Source organism: Carya illinoinensis, chromosome 9 (genome assembly GCF_018687715.1).
Source record: "Carya illinoinensis cultivar Pawnee chromosome 9, C.illinoinensisPawnee_v1, whole genome shotgun sequence".
Lineage (NCBI taxonomy): Eukaryota > Viridiplantae > Streptophyta > Magnoliopsida > Fagales > Juglandaceae > Carya > Carya illinoinensis.
The window spans coordinates 29755665-29775758 of record NC_056760.1 but is presented as its reverse complement, the minus strand read 5'-3'; the positions used below and the strand labels follow the sequence as shown (position 1 = coordinate 29775758).

General features: G+C 37.1%; 1 pseudogene; it reads right to left on the bottom strand.

The window, feature by feature from the left end:
- Nucleotides 1-18554, bottom strand: part of LOC122276988 — a 36489-nt pseudogene extending 17935 nt beyond the window's left edge.
- Nucleotides 18555-20094: the final 1540 nt, after the last annotated feature.

Below are 20094 nucleotides of genomic sequence, written 5' to 3'. Positions count from 1 at the left end.
TTGCCTTACCTCTCACACAAGTACAATGCCTATTGTGACGGCCCTAGATTCTGCTTGGAATCGGACAAATATCTAAAGAGTCGGGACATGAAATGCAACGTTACCTATCCCTGTTAATGACATATAAAGATGCAATGTTCCTAACTGATGCATGGGGATTTGAGACAGATGATGCTGAGCTGTCAAATTGCACCTTGATGGTGCTGAGATACCATGAGTTGGCAGATCAGATGCGGGAATTGATTGTGATATGTTCCTAATTAGGGTAGTTTTGAGTGCGTTTAAGTCTTTTGGCCATAACTTTGGCTACGAGCATCGGAGTATAAGACCCCAATTCAGAAAGATCTTTTCGGCACTCACGCTGTCTACATTGAGCATAGTTCCATGTGCCCTTTTTTCGACCTCAAATTTTGCTGTTTTCCCCTCCGAATCACTAGTTTTAGTTATTTTTTTTACTATTTATGGTGATATTTCATTTGTCAGTTAGAAAGTCATTTTAAACCCGATTCGGACCGAATTTTTTGCAGATTACTTATTTTATTTTGAATTTCAATTTGGAGTGATTCTCAGGATTTTGCTATTTTTGGTAAAATTTGGATAAACACGATTTTTGGCTATAACAGTCCGGCTTGTGGACTGATTTTCATTACTGCTTGATTTGATAATATTCAGTTAAACCCTAGAGATTTTTCTCTCTGTGTTTTGGGCGATTTTCTCCTCTTCTTCCCTGTGAATCATCTGCTGGAACTAGCTTGCAGAATAATCGCTATTCTGTCTGACGTCAGTTGGCATTGGTGGTGTTCTGAGTCAGTCAGGGCGTCTGGTTGCTTTTTCAGTGAGAAGCTATCGGGATCCAAGAAAAATTATTCCACTTATGACTTGGAGTTCTATGCCATAATTCAGTCCTTGAAGCATTGGCGTCACTACCTAGTATAGAGGGAGTTCATTCTGTTTACTGATCATGAGGCCCTGAAGTACATCAATGGCCAACACAAGCTGAGTAGACGGCATGCCAAGTGGGTGGCATACTTGTAAGGGTTCACCTTTATGCTAAGGCACCAAGTAGGGGGTTTGAACCGCGTCGCAGATGCCCTGAGCTGTCATACCTTGCTCCTCACCACCATGAGTACCAAAGTTGTAGGCTTTGAGACTTTCACAGATATGTATGCAGCTGATCCTTCCTTTAGAAGGATATTTTAGGAGGTAACTGATGGTCACCATCATGATTTTGTTTTGCATAATGGGTATCTGTTTCGTGGATTACAGTTGTGCATTCCAGATTGTTCATTGAGGCAGCAAATTATAAGTGAGCTTCATAATGAGGGACACTTTGACTGAGATAAGACATTGGCCCTTATCTCTTCTGAATTTTATTGGCCCAAGTTGACTAGTGATGTGGCCCATTATGTGGACCGTTGTTATGCGTGCCAGCGGTCTAAGGGTGTTCTCACAATGCTGGCTTGTACACTCCCTTACCTGTTCCTGGAGCTCCTTGGTTCGATGTCAGCATGGATTTTGTATTGGGCTTACCCCACACCCAAAGGGCCTCAGATTCTACCTTTGTTATGGTTGACAAGTTTTCCAAGATGGCCCATTTTGTAGCTTGCAGGAAGACTATGGATGTTGTCCGGATTACCCATCTTTATTTCAGGGAGATTGTGCGTTTACATGGTGTTCCTCGATCCATCACTTTAGATCATGATACCAAGTTCATCAGTCATTTCTAGAAGAGCCTGTGGGGGAAACTGGGAACACAGTTGAATTTTAGTAGCACCTACCACCCCCAGACGGATGGCCAGACCAAGGTGGTGAATCAGAGTTTGGGCAATCTTTTGAGGTGTTTGGCAGGAACTAAGCCGAAGCAGTGGGATTTGGCATTGCCTCAAGCAGAATTTGCCTACAATAGATCGAAAAACAGAACCACAGGCTTAAGCCCATTTGAGATTGTCTATGGTCAGAACCCATCCGGGGTGCTGGACTTGGCCCCTATTCCACATATAGGACGTTTCAGTCCTAAAGCAGATGAGATGGCAGAGCATCTTCGGGGTATCCATGAGCAGGTGAAATAGACCATTCATGAGAGCAATACCAAGTACAAGACTTGGGTTGACAGTCATCGTCGTCTGGTACTTTTTGATGTTGGTGATTTTGTTTGGGCTGTATTAACACATGATCGTTTTCCTGTTGGCGAGTATAATAAGCTTAAGGATCGGAAGATTGGACCTTGTGAGGTAGTGCAGAAGATCAATGATAATGCTTACAGGTTGTGCCTTCCCAATCACTTGAAGACCTCTGATGTCTTTAATGTGAAGCACCTAAGTCCTTGTTTTGTGGATTCTGAGGACACTACTTTGAACTCAAGGATGAGTTCTTTCCAACCCGGAGTGACTGATGCAGGGGGATCCGAGACAGATGATGCTGAGCTGTCAGATTGCACCTTGATGGTGTTGAGATACCATGAGTTAGCAGATTAGCGCAAAGGCGGGAATTGATTGTGATATGTTCCTAATTGGAACAGTTTTGAGTGCGTTTAAGTCTTTTGGCCATAACTTTGGCTACGGGCGTCGGGAATCGCACATAAGACCCCAATTCGGAAAGCTCTTTTCGGCGTGCACGCTGTCCACATTCAGCATAGCTCCATGTGCCCTTTTTTCGACCTCAAATTTTGTAATTTTCCCCTCCGAATCACTAGTTTTAGTTATTTTTTACTATTTATGGTAATATTTCGTTTGTCAGTTAAGAAGTCATTTAAACCCAATTCGGGCTAGATTTTTTGCAGATTGCTTATTTTATTTTGAATTTCAATTTGGAGTGATTCTTGGGATTTTGCTATTTTTGGCAAAATTCGGATAAACACATTTTTGGCTATAACAGTCCGGCTTGTGGACTGATTTTCATTATTGCTTGATTTGACAATATTCAGTTAAACCCTAGAGATTTTTCTCTCCGTGTTTTGGGTGATTTTCTCCTCTTCTTCCCTGTGAATCATCTGCTGGAACTAGCTTGCAGAATAATCGCTATCCTATCCGGCATCACTAGCATACATCTAGCATTATGCAATATTCACAACATATAATTTGTTTTGAACAACACTATGCACCAAACTGATAATATCTATAACGCCCCCAAATTCTGCTTGGGACTAGATAGACATTTGAAGCGTCGAAACATGCAACATAAAGTTACCTACCCTCGTTCATGACATATAAGATGCAATGTTTCTAACATACAACTAGCATTATGCAATATTCGCAACGGATGATTTTTTTTCTTGAGCAATATACTATGCACCAAATCGAAAATGTCCCAAATACTTGAAACATAATTCATACATATTTACATGCTAAACGACTATGATCACAATACTAATCCAAAATGGCTGCAATCATAAGTGTGCTAGAAATTGAACTCCATAAATACAAGTAGTAAACTAAGGTAACTACTATGATATTCATCAGCGTCGTACTGTTGTCTAGTTGACCGTTTCTAGTTGGTCGATTCCTGGTTCGCCTTTAGATCCTGAGACAAGCTCTACTATTTAGGGGGAATGGTAGTTGGGACTACCACGGTGAGATTTGATTACAAATCTCAACAAGTTAACAAAAAACTTTCACATAGGTTAATGATGCATGCATAGTAGTAAAAGCATGAATGCATAATCAAAGTAATAAGTAAGCATATTATAACTTGACATATAACATGGTATAGCTAACATAATTTGAAATGAAACGTGAACTAAACTTGACTTGACATGATATGAACTTCATCTGAGACTTGACTTGACATGAACCTGAACTTGAATATAACATAAACGTGAACATGATCATAACATGAACTTGAGCTTGAACATAACATGAACTTGAACTTGAACATAACATGAACTGGAATCTTGTTCATTTAACTTGATAGATGTGATCATATGGGTGCTACATGGGTCCCCTTGAGCCATGTGTCTCTACCAATTACCTCATTATAATATAGGTATCTGCACTAGCTATGAGTGAGTTAACACATATGCCACACTTGTTGTGGAACACGTGTATTATACGTGCCACAATTGTTGTAGTCACACGTATTGTATGTGCCACAATTGTTGTGGACCCACATACTTCATGTGCCACAATTGAATCATACTATAATCTATTTCATGTACAATTGTGGATGCAGGATAGTATGGTGTAGTAGTTTCAAAAATAATTCCCAATGACTAAACAAAAATATTAAACTCATTTGAATCATACTCTCGGCCTCTATCACTTCTAAATCTTTTAATCTTTCTACCAAATTGATTTTCAACTTCATGGAGGAAGTCTTTGAACTTTTCAAAGCATTACTTTTATTTTTTAATAAATAAACATGCGTATATTTTGAAAAATTATCAATAAAAGTGATAAAATATCTATTTCCTCTGTGAGTTAAAATTCCTTCGAATTCACAAAAGTCGATGTGAATTACATCTAACAATTTGACATTTTTTTTCAACACTTTTATGAGGCCATTTTGTAATTTTTGCTTGACTACAAACTTCACATTTTTAAAAATCCTTTGTATGTTTGGGAATTAATCCTAAACTACTCATGATGGCAACATACCGACTATTGATACGACATAAACATGCATGCCAAAAATTTTATAAAGAAAGCATATAAATAGAAACATACAATACTTTATGTTCAACATTCGATTTAAACATTCCATTATAAACATAGCCATTGCCCACAAAAACTACATTTTTCGTTATAATGTGTAACAGCCTCCTAGAAATTCAATGGTAGAATTTTTATAGACTTTAGGAAGCTCATGAAAACTCCTTAAGTTTTCATGAATCGACTAATCGACTAACAGATAAGCATGTAATGACGTGGCATGGCATGACATATATGATAATATACATACATAAATTGTAGTTCCCTTACCCATCATACATACACAGTAAACTGATAGTAGGGTCACTCATTCGGGCCGGATAAAATCAGGCCTAACCCAGGTCAAATCAGGGCTGTCATCCGGATTTGAAAAATCGGATTAATCCGGTACCCGGATTTTATAAACTGAAAAAAGAAAACCCTAATTCTACCCGCCCCCCCATTCAGATCTCTCTCTCTCTCTCTCTCTCTCTCTCTCTCTCTCTCTCTCTCTCTCTCTCTCTCTCTCTCTCTCTCTCTCTCTCTCTCTCTACGATGCAATGCGAAATCCCTTCAAGCGTTAGCACTTTTGTTTTGTCGGGAACCCAAATTTGATCGTGCGGCTCACTGATCATTTCCTTTTGATCGCGCGGCTCACCAAATGGTGGAAGTGCTTTCAGATCCAAGGGATTAGAACGTATTTCTGTTTGGGTATGCTTTCTTTCTTCCCTTTGTTGTGTTCTCTATTTGTTGATTTTTGGTTTTTTTATTTATTTATTTTTTTAATGAGAATGTTTTAATGTTTGAGGAGTATTTTTATGTAGATTTGTTTGAATGTTTGAGGAGTATTCTGTTAGCTGCAAAATGCTAGAGCCGTGGGTAATGGGTAATGTTTGAGGACTGCATTGCTTCCCTATTCTTTTGTTATTCTTTGTGATTTTTTCTTACGTCTTAATTGGCAATGGAGTTGATTCTATTCAAAATAAATTCAAAGTGAGAGTTTCGTTCAAAATGATATTTTCAGTGTTATGAAGTTGCTAAAAAATTTTATGAAAGAAAAACGAAAGGTTAAAAAAAAAAAAATCCTAAAGACTACAACTGGACAAGTTTAGAATTGCTTCCACTTTGTCTAAAGTGAGGATTTTTCCTAAGGCCACCTTAAACACTACTGTTTCCATTGGAACTTTACTCCAATTGACTTTTTATGGAAAATCATATTGTCCATGTATGAAGTGATTGGACTCGTATAATCCAACATAGCTACTCTAAAAGTCCCATGAACCTCACGTGAGTGCCAATCAGCTTGTGTGCTACCATATTTCCTATCTATTACCCTTATAAATTAAAATTGGTTTGTTTAGATTTTCTAGTTGGTTTCTAGTTTCTTCATTGTTTCTCCCCTTCTGATGTTTCCCATATACATTGACTGCAACATTTTTCTCTAATTAGCAAGTTTGTTACATGCCATCTACAACTATTCTTGTTTTTCTCATGAGCAATCCAGTGAACACCAGCATGATGCAATCAACAATAGGCTTATCTGGGGCTTCCACAAGCTTGTATATTACTTCTGAAGGATTGCCTGTCTTGGATACTCTGACAATCATTACCCATTCACTGCATAATTGCAAAGTTTTTGGATACTATGGTGGCATTCAAAAGCTTACAGCCTTGATGAAAGGTATCGTATATATAATGTTTGCTACATTGCTTTGAGGTATTGATGCTCGTTGTTCCTATATCCATTGGTGCTTTTGTAATTCTCAAAAGGTTTCTGGCATTTTACCTTGTGAGTGATACACCTTTTTACCTTGATGTCTAATATCGTAATAGATCGTTACATAGTTGAAGTTGCATGTAATTCTAAGACTCAAATGCCAACTTGTTACTTGTTAAGAGCCGTTGGTTGGATGTGCTTTGCTTCATTTGAAGTTGTGGCAAATGCCAACTTGTTAAGTGCACTGTTGAATTGATTAGATGTCATAATCTCTGTATGTGATAGAGAATCTATGATCTTATTAAGAGTTGTTGGCTAGAGGGGCTTCATCTGAAGTTATAACCTTATGTAGTGTGCCTTTGACTTGATTGGATGGCATAATCTCTGTGTGGGAGAGGTAGAGAGAGAGAGAGAGAGAGAGAGAGGAAAAAAGGACATAGAACCATATATTTCAACTTTTTAGTTGGATTTGTAGTTTCTTGTCTTTTGCCGCATTAGTGCCTTGAATTTTCATTCTGCCAAAAAATGATTTTTCTTTTTTGGGTTAGTAGAATAATTAGATTATTTTTCTGATCTTTGTAGCATGCATTTATCGATAGCAAACTAAGTCTGGTTTTGGACAGGTTGTACTTGCCAGTCTTGCCTACTAGTTTTCCCACTAGGTCATTGACACCAAACAGATCAAAAGTTGGGATTTTATGCATGTAAATGCTATTCTCTAAACCATAAAGTAGGAATGTCACAAAAAAAGTATGCAAATAAGGTCTTAAAAAATGCCAGCTCTGAAACTCTTATCTTTTTATGATGCAATTAATCATGTTAGATCCAAATTCTTAGTGACTAGCCTTGGTCTAATTTCTATGCATGGCACTTGTCATGGTTCATTGAACTTGGGTTTATTTCTAATCTTCATGAAACTTTGTGTATTAATTTATTCTCTTATATAGATGTGTAGAGCATAGAAGTTTTACAGAATGCAACTTATAAAGGTATTCCCAAAAATATATAGATGCTAATTTTTGTTCAATATGGTGATAATTAAAGTTATACATAATTGTTTAATTTTTTACTAATTTTGTGATTTTGTAATTGCATTGCACATTTTAGTATTTTTCTTTTTTCTGTATTAGCCCCTTGTCACATTTTAGTAATTTTGTAATGACCTTTTTGACTTACAAAATATGCAGGATCTCTCAATTAGATCACTTAGAAGTTGCTACATGCCGGAATTATTTTGTAATTCATATAATGTAGTTTTGTATTTTGTAGTGTAATGTAATGTGTAAATAGCAAAATAATGTAATATATAGTGGATTGCATGCATTTTAGCTTTTTATTTTTATATATATTTTTCCTGAAAAATGTTAGTATTATGCTTTTTAATGATGACTCAGAAAAGTTTTTCATAAAAAATAGGCTTTTATAAAAAATCATGATTTTCAACACTTTTTTAAATTTTTTTAATAAATGTAGAAGAATTATGCTTTTCAACATTTTTAATGTAGTATAGGCTTTTATCAAAAAAATTATGCTTCTAAACCCATACTTCATAAATAATAATAATAATAATAATAATAATAACTGGGTTGAACCTGAAACCCGGAATCCGTGTTTGACCCGGGTTAACCTGGTTTGGGTTTCGGCCCAGATTTGACACCCGAGTTCCAGTCCGGGATGAATAGTCCTAACTGAGATTAAGTTAAAAGTTAACTTAGCTCGTTTGTCGCATTTTATGAAAATAAAACACGAAACACAAGGAACTGTAAGAAGATATTCTAAAAGTTAGAAATTTAATTATTAACAATTAGAAATGTGTAAAAGAAACAACTTAAAGTAAAATTACCATTTTACCCTCTACATGTGGGAAAATGACCATTTACCCCTAACTTCAAAATTTCACATCCTAATTCCAAAAATTTTCAAAATTTACATTCCTCATATCAATTTTGTTCTAAAATCAAATATCAACTCAAAAAAATTTAAAACAAAACACAACTATGGAAAACACACTATGGCCGAAACATCCATAATCTATTTCTCTTTATTTTTGTTGCAATTCCTTACAACTTCAAAACTCATGCTTAAACTAAAATTTTAAAACAGGGATTTTCATATCCTAAGTTTAAAACCATACTTAAAACATCCATTTAGAAAAAGCTAATAATCAACACCAAACATTTTTGTAAAAAAATCCAAACACTTGAATCACAAGTTTTGACCCTAAATCAAAACATCTCCAAGAATTCCAAAAAATTAAATCTTGCTTCTAACATATTCATAACATCATCCCAAGATCAACCATACTTTAAATCATCAAACTAAAGTCACCAAAATCACAAAATAACACTTGGAGTTTTTGGTCTTACACTTAGTCCAAAAACAGAAACTTTTTCCTCAACTAGCTTTGATAAATCTCTTGATCAATGGCTTAAGAAGGTGAGATATTCGAAATAAAGCATCACATGGTTTAAAAATGTGTCCTAAAGAATATCCAACCATCAAACTTAAAATCACATGGCTAAAAATCAAAGAAAAATAACTTTCACGCCTAGAATGACCTTTCCATGGTTAAAAATACTTTTGACCGCTCAAATGACCATGGAATGATACGAATAATATGTCTACAGAAACTATACTCAAAGAAAAATAACTTCTATGAAGAAGTCAGCATGTGAAAATACTTACAAAGGGTAAAAAATCTCCACATAAAAAGACCCAGAAATCTACCCGAGAGAGCTCTTTTGGGTTTCTCTCCAAGAACGGGGTGAAGAAGTGATTAAAGGGGAAGAATTGTATCTTGCACAACTTTAGACTTCTGGAGGGGGAAGATATGGGCTTGAATGACCCTTGATTGGAGGTGGCTATGTGACATAAAGTGGAGAATAGTGAGGGGCAAAGGACTGCCTGCACAAGTTGTGAGGAATTCAGGTTAATGAGGTAGATTCTCCTTCACATCAAGGCACTATTGGGTGCAACCAAGGGCAGTGGATGGTCTGCCATGTAGGGGAGGAAACTTCTTCAAGAAGCTTTGCCAAGGTGGCCAAATTCGTAGGCCTTGGTGGGCCTCAACCAAGTGGACTTCAATTTGGGGTTTAAAGGGGTTTGGTTAGGGTTTGAGATGCTATCAAGCCCAAATCTAATTTTTCTTGGCCCAATCAAATTTTCAAGGTTTAGAAGGTTGGATAATGATGTCATAACAAGAATTTGAGAAATTAATAGCATGTGGAAATAATTTGATCAAGCGATTAAACACAACGCTAGAATTTGGATCAAAAAGGTTTTAAAGGCCAACTTTAGGGTTTGGGGAAACCGTTTAGGGTTTCAGTTTCAACCAAGCTTTTGGGGATTCAATTGGATCCCAACCATTTAGGGTTTCACTAGGGTTGAAACCCTCTTTGATCTGGCTCAATTTGGTTGATCAGATGAAAAAAATGTTTTGCTTAAATAGCATGATCTCACACATTGATTTCCTTCACAAATCCATCTAATGGTTCCTCTTTGTGCCAAGTGTCTAATACTATTCATTATGTGTGGCTAAAATCTTGCCAAGAGTCGAAATAAAACTTCTCCAACCTAATTTGAACATTTCAGACTGTGCTTATCAAGGTTACTATTCACTCTGAAAAAATGCATAATAAACTTAGTACTGAAAAATCCTAAATATTTATATTAACCTACAGGGAAAATTGTTTACCAAAACTCAACCCCAAAGTGCCCCTAAAAGTAATTTCACAGTTGCAAACAGTAGTTTCATCCAAAATTATTGATCGGTGCAAAACTGCAAGTGCACAGTATCGTAGTTTTATAATAAAGTGATAAGAAGAGTATCGTCCTCAGGGATTGGTACCTTACTTTTGTCAAATACCAAAATTATACTAATCTCAATTTTATCTAGAGGAATCACTAAGATTTTTGTAGCTGCCAATTAAACTAAGATCAACTTAGAGAGTAATACACAAATGAAATAAAACTGACGTTCGAAGATCAAATTAATGGGAAAGAAAATTCTAGGAAATCGATTTCACATGATTCTTCACTATGCTTTTCTCATCCAGCTAACTTAATTTAATTCTTTTTGTTCATTAGCAAATCTCTAATCCATCCAACAGCCTCTTTTGATAGTCAATTGGAAATTATTCTCGTTCATCAATTCACACAAGAATATGCATATTAATAAAGCAAGAAAGCAATAAAACCAATGATTTAATTACTACATAGGTTCATACAAGTCTTTCGATCTCTATACTTACCTATGCTGAAATATTCAAGATCTACCCTATGATTCCCTCTTTCGATAGCAAATCACAAGATTAAATATCATCTAATCAATGGCCAGTTAATTAGAAGCAATAAACTCAGAATAAATCAGATAAACAAAGGGAGAATTGCCTTAAATTAGCATAGACAATCAAGCATAGTTCGGAAATAGGTTACATCGTTTTCCTAGAATGAATAAAATTTAGCTCATGCTAGAAATGGAATTCAACATAAACGAATTCACCATAATTGTTCTGAGAAGATTGGAAGAAAATAAATGCTGAAAAATACTCCTCGAGCTCACTATCGAGCGGCCAAGGAAACGATTCAATGCTTTTCTCCCGTCTGTGCTCGTGTATAATTCCAACGTACATGCAATAATTGGAATTCCCTCTCCAAAAACAAATTAATTGAATCCCTCTAGCTGTCTTTTTCAGTCCCAAAAGGTGTTCTCCAGTCAAAAAAAGTATGGCCATAGGGTGAAAAATCCATTTTATATCGTCTGACGGTGGAAGACCCTAGATCTGTCAAAATACGATGTTCGCTTGAGTGGGGTGTCGAGTGCACGCCGAGCGTTCAACTCTGCCTGATTTCACTCGAGCGTCCTGTCAAGCGCACATCGAGCGTTCGTCTCTACCTGATTTCGCTCGAGTGGCCAATGTCTCCGCTCGAGCGATCTTGGTTTTTCAGCAACCCGCTCGAGCTCCCTGTCGAGCGGCAGTCGAGCGTTTGAATCTACCTGAATTCGCTCGAGTGGCCAAAAACCTCCACTCGAGCGAACTTGTAAAATCTGCAATAAGAAATTTTTGCAAGTCATCAAATACCTTCAAACTTACAACTTTGTTTGTCCTCAAACAAAAAGAAAAGCAAATGATAGTTTAGGCAATATCAACTCGACCCGAAAGAGAAGTATCATCACTCACCAAGCTTTTATGAATTTAGATTTCATCTCTAGTATCTTACTCTTTTAACATCAAAGATAGCAAGAAAATCAATCAAAAATTTGCAATTTGTCAAGCAAGAGTTAGGCGTTTACTTCAACCTAAAGCTAAGACCTTGAGTGTGTGTGTGATATAGTCAATTTAACCTCAAACCACCTACAAACTTAGATAAAAGTAGAACAACCAAAATCAGAAGAATTCTCTTAAAACTTAACCCCATAAGTTCAATTTTCAGAAATCCTCTCCACTAATGTAGTCAATACCAAAATCAGAGATCAAAAGGTCTTTAATAAGGTTGTAATGATAGGCCACAGGGTGAGGGTTAAGAAAGAACTGGATATGGAAAATCAAAGCAAACTGGAAAAATACTTAGTGAAAAGAACACTAAAAGAGATATCCATATGATTCAAATCATAGCTCTTTCTTGGCAATATGCTCATACTTGTGGCATTATTATTGCTGTGATCACTGATGCAATACCAACAATTCCCTTAACAAAATCTGAGGTAGTTCACACTCCATTTAACGACTTCTTTTTCTTTTCTTTTTTCTTTTTTTCTTTTCTTTTTCTTTTTTTCTCCTTTTTTTTTCTTTTTTTCTTTCTTTTTTTTTTCTTTTTTTCTTTCTTTTTTTTTTCCAGTCACTTCCTTTCTTCTTCTTCTTCTTCTTTGATCAAACAGAGCAAACATAATACGGTTCATCATGAAACCAATTTTCTCTTTTAAATGTACTCTCCACCAAAGTATTTTCTCAAAATATCAAAGGTAGATTCATTGTTTTTCAGGCTTAGAGCGGGCATGGTTTATGTAGTTCAAAGAACAAATAAAGGCTTATGAAGGCTCAAGGGGGTTGACTATGGAAACACACCATGTAATGATGGCATGATATTAAGAACGGCTGGGAAAGCTTTTTGGTTATGCCAAAGAAATGCCTAGATCATTTCTCTAATATTTGGTCTCAACTAGGATTTCACCTTAAGGACCCATCAACGGATTCTAGAGCAAAACAAAATCGAACTTCCCTCTTTCGATTAATTCAACTTCTTCTCTTCATAAGCAAAATGGAATAAGAGAAAAATGAGTATGTGCTCAATTATGTTCAAGGTCAAAGATTTAAACCAAAGTACCCACAAAACTCCACTTGACATAAAAGAAATTTTTGAAAATTTTTCTCAAAAGCATCTTCAATCACAAATTTCAGAGTCATAGAGAATCAATCTTACTCCAATGCATGCTTGGTAAGAGAATCAAACAACCCATCAACAACCCAAGATTTAGAAAACAAGAGGATCAAATGACTATAGGAGTTTACACCCCCAAACTTAAACTAAACAATGTCCTCATTGTAATGCAAAAAGTAACAAGGATTGAAGAAATAAAAGGAACTTCCCTGGTTGCATGATGAATCTTCCGTAGTTTAAAATTTTTTTTTTCAGCTCTTTATTCATGCTAAATAAACCTACATCAAAAACCAATTTATTAAAACTAAATAAATAAAGATAACAAAATAAATGAAAGAATGAAAGAAAGATCTATGGGTTGCCTCCCATAAACGCTTGTTTTAAAGTCTACAGCCAGACTTTTCAATCATCATCAATTAGGATCTCCAAGATGAATAAATGCATAGTTCCTCTCCATTTGTTCTCCATAGTAGTGCTTCAATCTCTGACCATTAACTCTAAAAATATTCTCTGTCTTGTCCTCCAAACCAACTGCTCCAAAAGAGAAAACCTCATGAATTGTATAAGGACCTGTCCATCTTGATTTTAACTTTCCTGGGAAGAGTTTGAGTCGTGAATTGAAGAGTAAAACTTGTTGTCCTGGAGCAAACTCTCACCTAAGAATCTGTTTGTCATGCCACTTCTTCGTCCTTTCTTTAAAGATCTTTACATTTTCAAATGCATCATTCCGGAACTCTTACATCTCATACAATTGAAGAAGTCGCTTTTCACCTGCTGCCATCAAATCAAAGTTAAACTTTTTTACAGCCCAATAAACTCTATGCTCCAACTCCACAGGAAGATGACATGCCTTTCCAAATAATAATCGGTATGGAGACATCCCGATAGGTGTTTTAAAGGCTGTACGGTATGCCCACAAGCATCATCAAGCTTCTTCGCCCAATCCTTTCTATTGGTTTTGACCGTCTTTTCAAGGATGTTCTTGATTTCTCTATTTGAAATTTCAACTTGGTCATTAGTTTGAGGATGGTAAGCAAGTGCTATCTTGTGCTTACACCATATTTAGAAAGAAGATTTTCAAACAACTTGTTGCAAAAGTGAGTCCCTTCATCACTAATAATAGCTCGTGGAGTGCCAAATCTTGTGAATATATGCTTGTGCAGAAATTTGAGCACTACCTTTGCATCATTTGTTGTTGTAGCAATTGCTTCCACCCATTTTGACACATAGTCAACTGCTAATAAGATATAAGCAAAGCCAAAAGAAGGAGGAAAATGCCCCATAAAATCTATTCCCCAAACATCAAACAACTCAACTTCTAAGATACCTTTCAGTGGTAACTCATGACACCTTGAAATATTTCCCATACGTTCGCACCGGTCACAAGTTTTCACCAAAGTGTAACTATCACGAAAAATGGAAGGCCAAAAGCACCCACTTTGAAGTACCTTGGTTGCTGTACGGGTGGCTCCAAAGTGTCCTCCATATGATAATGAATGGCAATGATGGAGGATGTCTTGCATCTCTTCTTCCGGCACACATCTTCGAATGATTTGATCTGGGCATCTTTTGAACAACAAAGGTTCATCCCAAAGATAATAATTCACATCATGCAAAAACTTCTTGCATTGATGGTAAGTAAGATCAGGTGGTAAAACTTTACAAGTTAGGTAGTTAACAATATCAGCATACCACGAAAGCTTGATCTCACATGCAAACAACTGCTCATCAGGGAATGCCTCTTGGACCGCTGATTCTGGTCTTTCTTCCTCTTGCTCTAACCGAGAGAGATGGTCAGCCACTAAATTCTCACTTCCTTTCTTGTCTCGAATCTCCAAATCAAATTCTTGAAGAAGTAGGATCCAACGAATTAGCCTAGACTTAGCATCCTTCTTGCCAAACAAATAGCGAAGTGCTGCATGATTAGTGAACACTATCACCTTTGTACCAATGAGGTAGGACCGAAATTTGTCACAAGCAAATACCACAGCAAGCATCTCATTCTCAGTTGTCGTATAATTCAATTGAGCTTCATTCAATGTCTGGCTTGCATAATAGATGGCTCTAAACAGCTTGTCTCGCCTTTGCCCCAACATTGCTCCAATTGCAAAGTCACTTGCATCACACATAACTTCAAAAGGTTGACTCCAATCAGGCACAATCACAATTGGTGCTGAAATTAGTTTCTCCTTGATTGCATTGAAGGCCTGCAAACAAACAACATCAAAGTCAAATGCAGAATTTTTCTCAAGAAGATTACATAAAGGTTTAGAGAGTTTAGAAAAATCCTTGATAAATCTTCTATAAAATCCCGCATGTCCCAGAAAACTTATGATTCCCTTCACATTCTTTGGAGGTGGTAGTTTCTCTATGGTTGCAATTTTGGCTCGATCCACCTCAAGTCCTTTAGATGACACTCTATGGCCAAGCACGATCCCTTCTTGAACCATGAAATGACACTTCTCCCAGTTCAGAACTAGATTCTTATCTTCACATCTCTGCAAAATAAGAGCCAAGTTATGCAAATAATGATCAAAAGATGTACCAAAAACTGAAAAATCATCCATGAAAACTTCCATTATCTCTTCCACCATATCAGAAAAGATAGCCATCATGCAACGTTGAAATGTCGCAGGGGCGTTGCACAATCCAAAGGGCATCCTCCTAAAAGCAAACGTTCCATAGGGGCATGTGAATGTAGTTTTCTCTTGATCTTCAGGAGCTATAGCAATCTGATTATACCCCTAATAACCATCCAAAAAACAATAGTAGGAGTACCCAGCCAATCGATCCAACATTTGGTCAATGAATGGAAGTGGAAAATGATCCTTCCTTGTTGCTTTATTCAACTTGCGGTAATCCATGCATACACATCATCCCGTGACCATTCTTGTAGGAATGAACTCATTATTGTCATTTTTCACCACCGTCATTCCACCCTTCTTTGGTACAACTTGCACTGGACTTACCCATGAGCTGTCTGAAATAGCATAAATGATCCCAGCATTAAGGAGTTTCAAAATTTCAGCTCTCACTACTTCCTTCATTGCTGGATTTAATCTTCTTTGGTGCTCAATCGTTGGCTTGTAAAGCTCCTCCATTAAAATCTTGTGCATACAAATAGAGGGACTTATTCCTTTTATGTCAGAAATAGTCCATCCCAAGGCTGTTCTATGCTCCCTCAATACACGCAGCAACTTTTTCTCTTCTTCGAGTGTGAGTGATGTAGCAACAATCACTGGAAAGGTATCACTATCCCCCAAGAACGCATAGCGAAGATGCTCAGGTAATTGCTTCAACTCCGGAGTTGTATTTTTCTGCATCTTTTCTTTAGCATTTTCAGATTCAGCCTTTGGTACCACTAGCTTCCCCATTTGTGATAACAGACCATTTTTTTTTTTTTTTTTTTTACTTTTACATAAACTTGAGGTTTTTAGCCTCATGTTTGAGACGCTCATGCTCTTCATACAACATCAGGTCATCCTTATCCATGGGAACTGGCAAGTGGAATGAAGAATCTAATAGAGATTTCAATTGTTTATTCTTCTGCCGAATGATTCCTTCCCTTATGTGAGACTCTTGAACAATTCGTTGAAGTACAACAATTTGTTCTTTAAGCCTTTCAACCTCATGGTTTTTGGCTTGTACCCGCTGGGAAAAAGCAACAATGGAGGATGAGTAGCGAGTCCCAAGACTCACCAAGTCGTAGATAGCATCGGAGTCTGACTTATTAGCCATACTAGTATTCTCTTGTTGCAACATGGCACCAATGGTAGCTGCAGAAAGGACAGGAGGTTGAGATGCAGAATGCCTCATGGATTGATCTAGAGAAATGCTAGAGGAATGAGCCATTGACAAAAGAATAGAAGGCTTAAAACGAGAATGTTGAAAGAATGCAGATGAGTTATAGAGATGAGAAGAAAACTTGATGCGGATTGGATGAACTTCAGGACTGATTTTATAGAGATAGCACAAAGAACCAGACGAGCTATCATCCAAGTCAAAGAGTAATGTGATTTCGGTGAAATGACATTTCTTAGAAACTCGGAGCCTTCAATCTCGTTTGTCAACAACATCAGGCAATTTTTTTCAAATCTCCAGCCACTCTTGTCAGGTCACGGACGGATCCAATCATTTTTTCAACTATCTACAGTGTCTACTAACGCACCGTTTTCTTCTGTCTACACCCCCCAACTAGTGAGAGACATAGTCCTCAATGAATCGAACGAAAGAAAATAAAGTGCACAGAACTAAGCAAGCAAAACAAACAATCAACATGAAATATAAAATCAAAGCAAACGAACAAATAAAAACAAAGCAAGTAAAGAAAACTGTAAAGAAGGAAAAACAACTTAAAACACTTCCCTGGGGTCTTGCACAAGCAAGATCTCATCATTTGGATCAAAGACCTTCAGAAATGACTTTAGACGTTGTCCGTTGACAGTGAAGCTATTACCATTCTTCGGATTGACAATGTCTACCGCGCCATGAGGATGAACGGTCTTTACAATGTACGGCCCACTCCATCGGGATTTCAACTTTCCAGGAAAAATATGCAAGCGAGAGTTGTAAAGAAGAACTTCCTAGCCAAGTGTGAAATGCTTTGGATGAATTTTCTGATCATGCAGAATTTTCATGCGCTCCTTTGCCATTTGCGCGTTGTCATAAGCATTCCGATGAGCTTCACCCAATTCATTGATCTGCAATTTTCTCAGCCCTGAAGCTTTATCAAGTGACATGTTAACATGCTTTATGGCCCAAAGAGCTCAATGCTGAATATCAACAGGTAAATGACAAGTTTTACCATAAACTAATCGATAGGGAGACATCCCTAGATTTGTTTTAAAAGTTGTCCTATAAGCCCACAGAGCATCAAGAAGCTTAATCGACCAATCTTTCCTATTAGGATTTACTGTTTTCTCCAGAATGATTTTTATTTCTCTGTTTGCCAATTCAGCTTGCCCATTTGTTTGAGGGTGATAAGGGGTAGAAACTCTGTGTGTGATACCATATTTCTTCACAAGTGTAGAAAATGGTTTATTGCAAAAATGAGAACCCCTGTCACTAATGATAACCTTGGGCATGCCAAATCAAGCAAACAAAGATTGTAAAAATTTTAGTACAACATGATGGTCATTGGTTTTGCAAGTGATGGCCTCAACCCACTTTGAAACATAGTCCACAACCAATAAAATATATATGTTTCCAAATGAAACCGGAAAAGGTCCCATGAAGTCTATTCCCCAACAATCAAAGATTTCTAAAGTAAGAATGGGGGAAAGGGGCATCATGTTTCTTTTGCTAATGGCTCCCAACTTTTGACAAGACTCACATGCTTTACAAAAATTGTAAGCATCCTTAAACATGGAGGGCCAATAAAAACCGCTTTGCAAAATTTTTGCCACTGTTTTGTTTGCTGAAAAATGACCACCACATGCACCCGTATGACAAAATCTCAATACTGAAGAAAACTCATCATTAGGAATGCATCTCCGAATCAATTGATCCGAACAATACTTGAAAAGATAAGGGTCATCAAAGTAGAAATGTTTTACCTCAGATAGAAACCGACGCTTATCTTGGGTTGACCATTCAGAAGGCATTCGCTCAGTCACTAGATAATTGACTATGTCAGCATACCAGGGAGCTCCATCAACCACAAACAGCTGCTCATCCGGGAAACTATCATCAAGAGGAAGGCTGACATTTGAAGAAGGAGATGATGACAGTCTAGAGAGGTGGTCAGCTACCACATTTTCAACTCCTTTTTTATCCTTTATGTTGATGTTGAACTCTTGAAGTAATAGAATCCAGCGAATCAAGCGTGGTTTTGCATCTTTCTTGGCCAACAAATACTTAAGAGCAGAGTGGTCAGTGAAAATAGTAACAGGAGAACCAAGAATATAAGCCCGGAATTTATCAAGTGCAAAAACAACTGCAAGCAATTCTTTTTCAGTAGTGGTATAATTTTTCTGGGTATCATTCAAGGTTCTACTGGCATAATAAATCACAAATGGTCTGTTATCCACTCGCTGCCCCAAAACAGCTCCTAAGGCATAGTCACTAGCATCTGTCATAATCTCAAAGGGAAGGTCCCAATGCGGGGGTTGCACAATAGGGGCAGTGGTAAGCGACTTTTTCAAGGTATCAAAAGCTTTTTTGCACTCATCACTCCAAACAAATTCAATATCATTTTGTAAAAGAGTGCACAAAGGTTTTGCAATGGAACTAAACCCTTGAATAAACCGCCTATAAAAGCCAGCATGACCAAGAAAAGAACGAATATCCCTAACTGTCCTAGGGATAGGAAGTTTAGATATTAATTCAATCTTTGCCTTGTCGACCTTTATACCCTCAGAAGAAACAATATGCCCTAATACAATGCCCTGAGTAACCATAAATTGGCATTTCTCCCAATTAAGTAAAAGATTTTTTTCTTCACATCTCTGGAGAATACGTGTCAAATTATGCAAACAACTCTCAAAGGATTTTCCAAAAACAGAGAAATCATCCATGAATATTTCACAAATATCATCAATCATGTCAGAAAAAATAATCATCATGCATATCTGAAAAGTAGCTGGAGCATTACACAAACCAACAGGCATTCTAGTAAAAGCAAAAGTGCCAAAAGGACAGGTGAAAGTGGTTTTCTCCTGATCCTCAGGCGCTACAGCAATTTGATAATAACCAGAATAGCCATCCAATAAACAATAATATGCATTACCAGCTACTCTTTCCAAAATTTGATCCAAGAATGGTAAAGGAAAATGATCCTTCCTACTGGCTGAATTAAGTTTTCTATAATCAATGCACATTCTCCAGCCAGTAACCATTCTAGTTGGAATCAACTCATTTTTTTCATTTTTTATGACAGTCAAACTAGATTTCTTTGGTACCACTTGAGTTGAACTTACCCACTTACTGTCTGAGATGGGATAAATGATTCCCACTGCGAGTAGCTTAAGCACTTCCTCTTTCACGACTTCCTTCATGGTAGGATTGAGCCTTCGTTGAGCATCACGAACTGGTTTAGCATCGTCTTCAAGATGGATTCTGTGGGTACATACAGCGGCATCAATACCTTTGATGTCTGCTATTGTCAAACCAATTGCGCCTCGATGCTTTCTTATACTTCAATCAACTGGGCTTTGAGGAAATCACCACCGGAAAAGTTCCTTCTTCAGGTCCAAGAAACGCATACTTTAATTCTTGAGGAAGCGGTTTCAGTTCCATCTGAGGAACTTCTTCCTCTGAAGATCTAAGTATGTCTGGTGGTGGTAGAGCTTCGAACTGGGGTTTCCATCTTACTCCCGCAAATTGTACTTCAAGTGGTAAAGATGAATCTGCAAAACAATCAAAAAAATCAAAGTC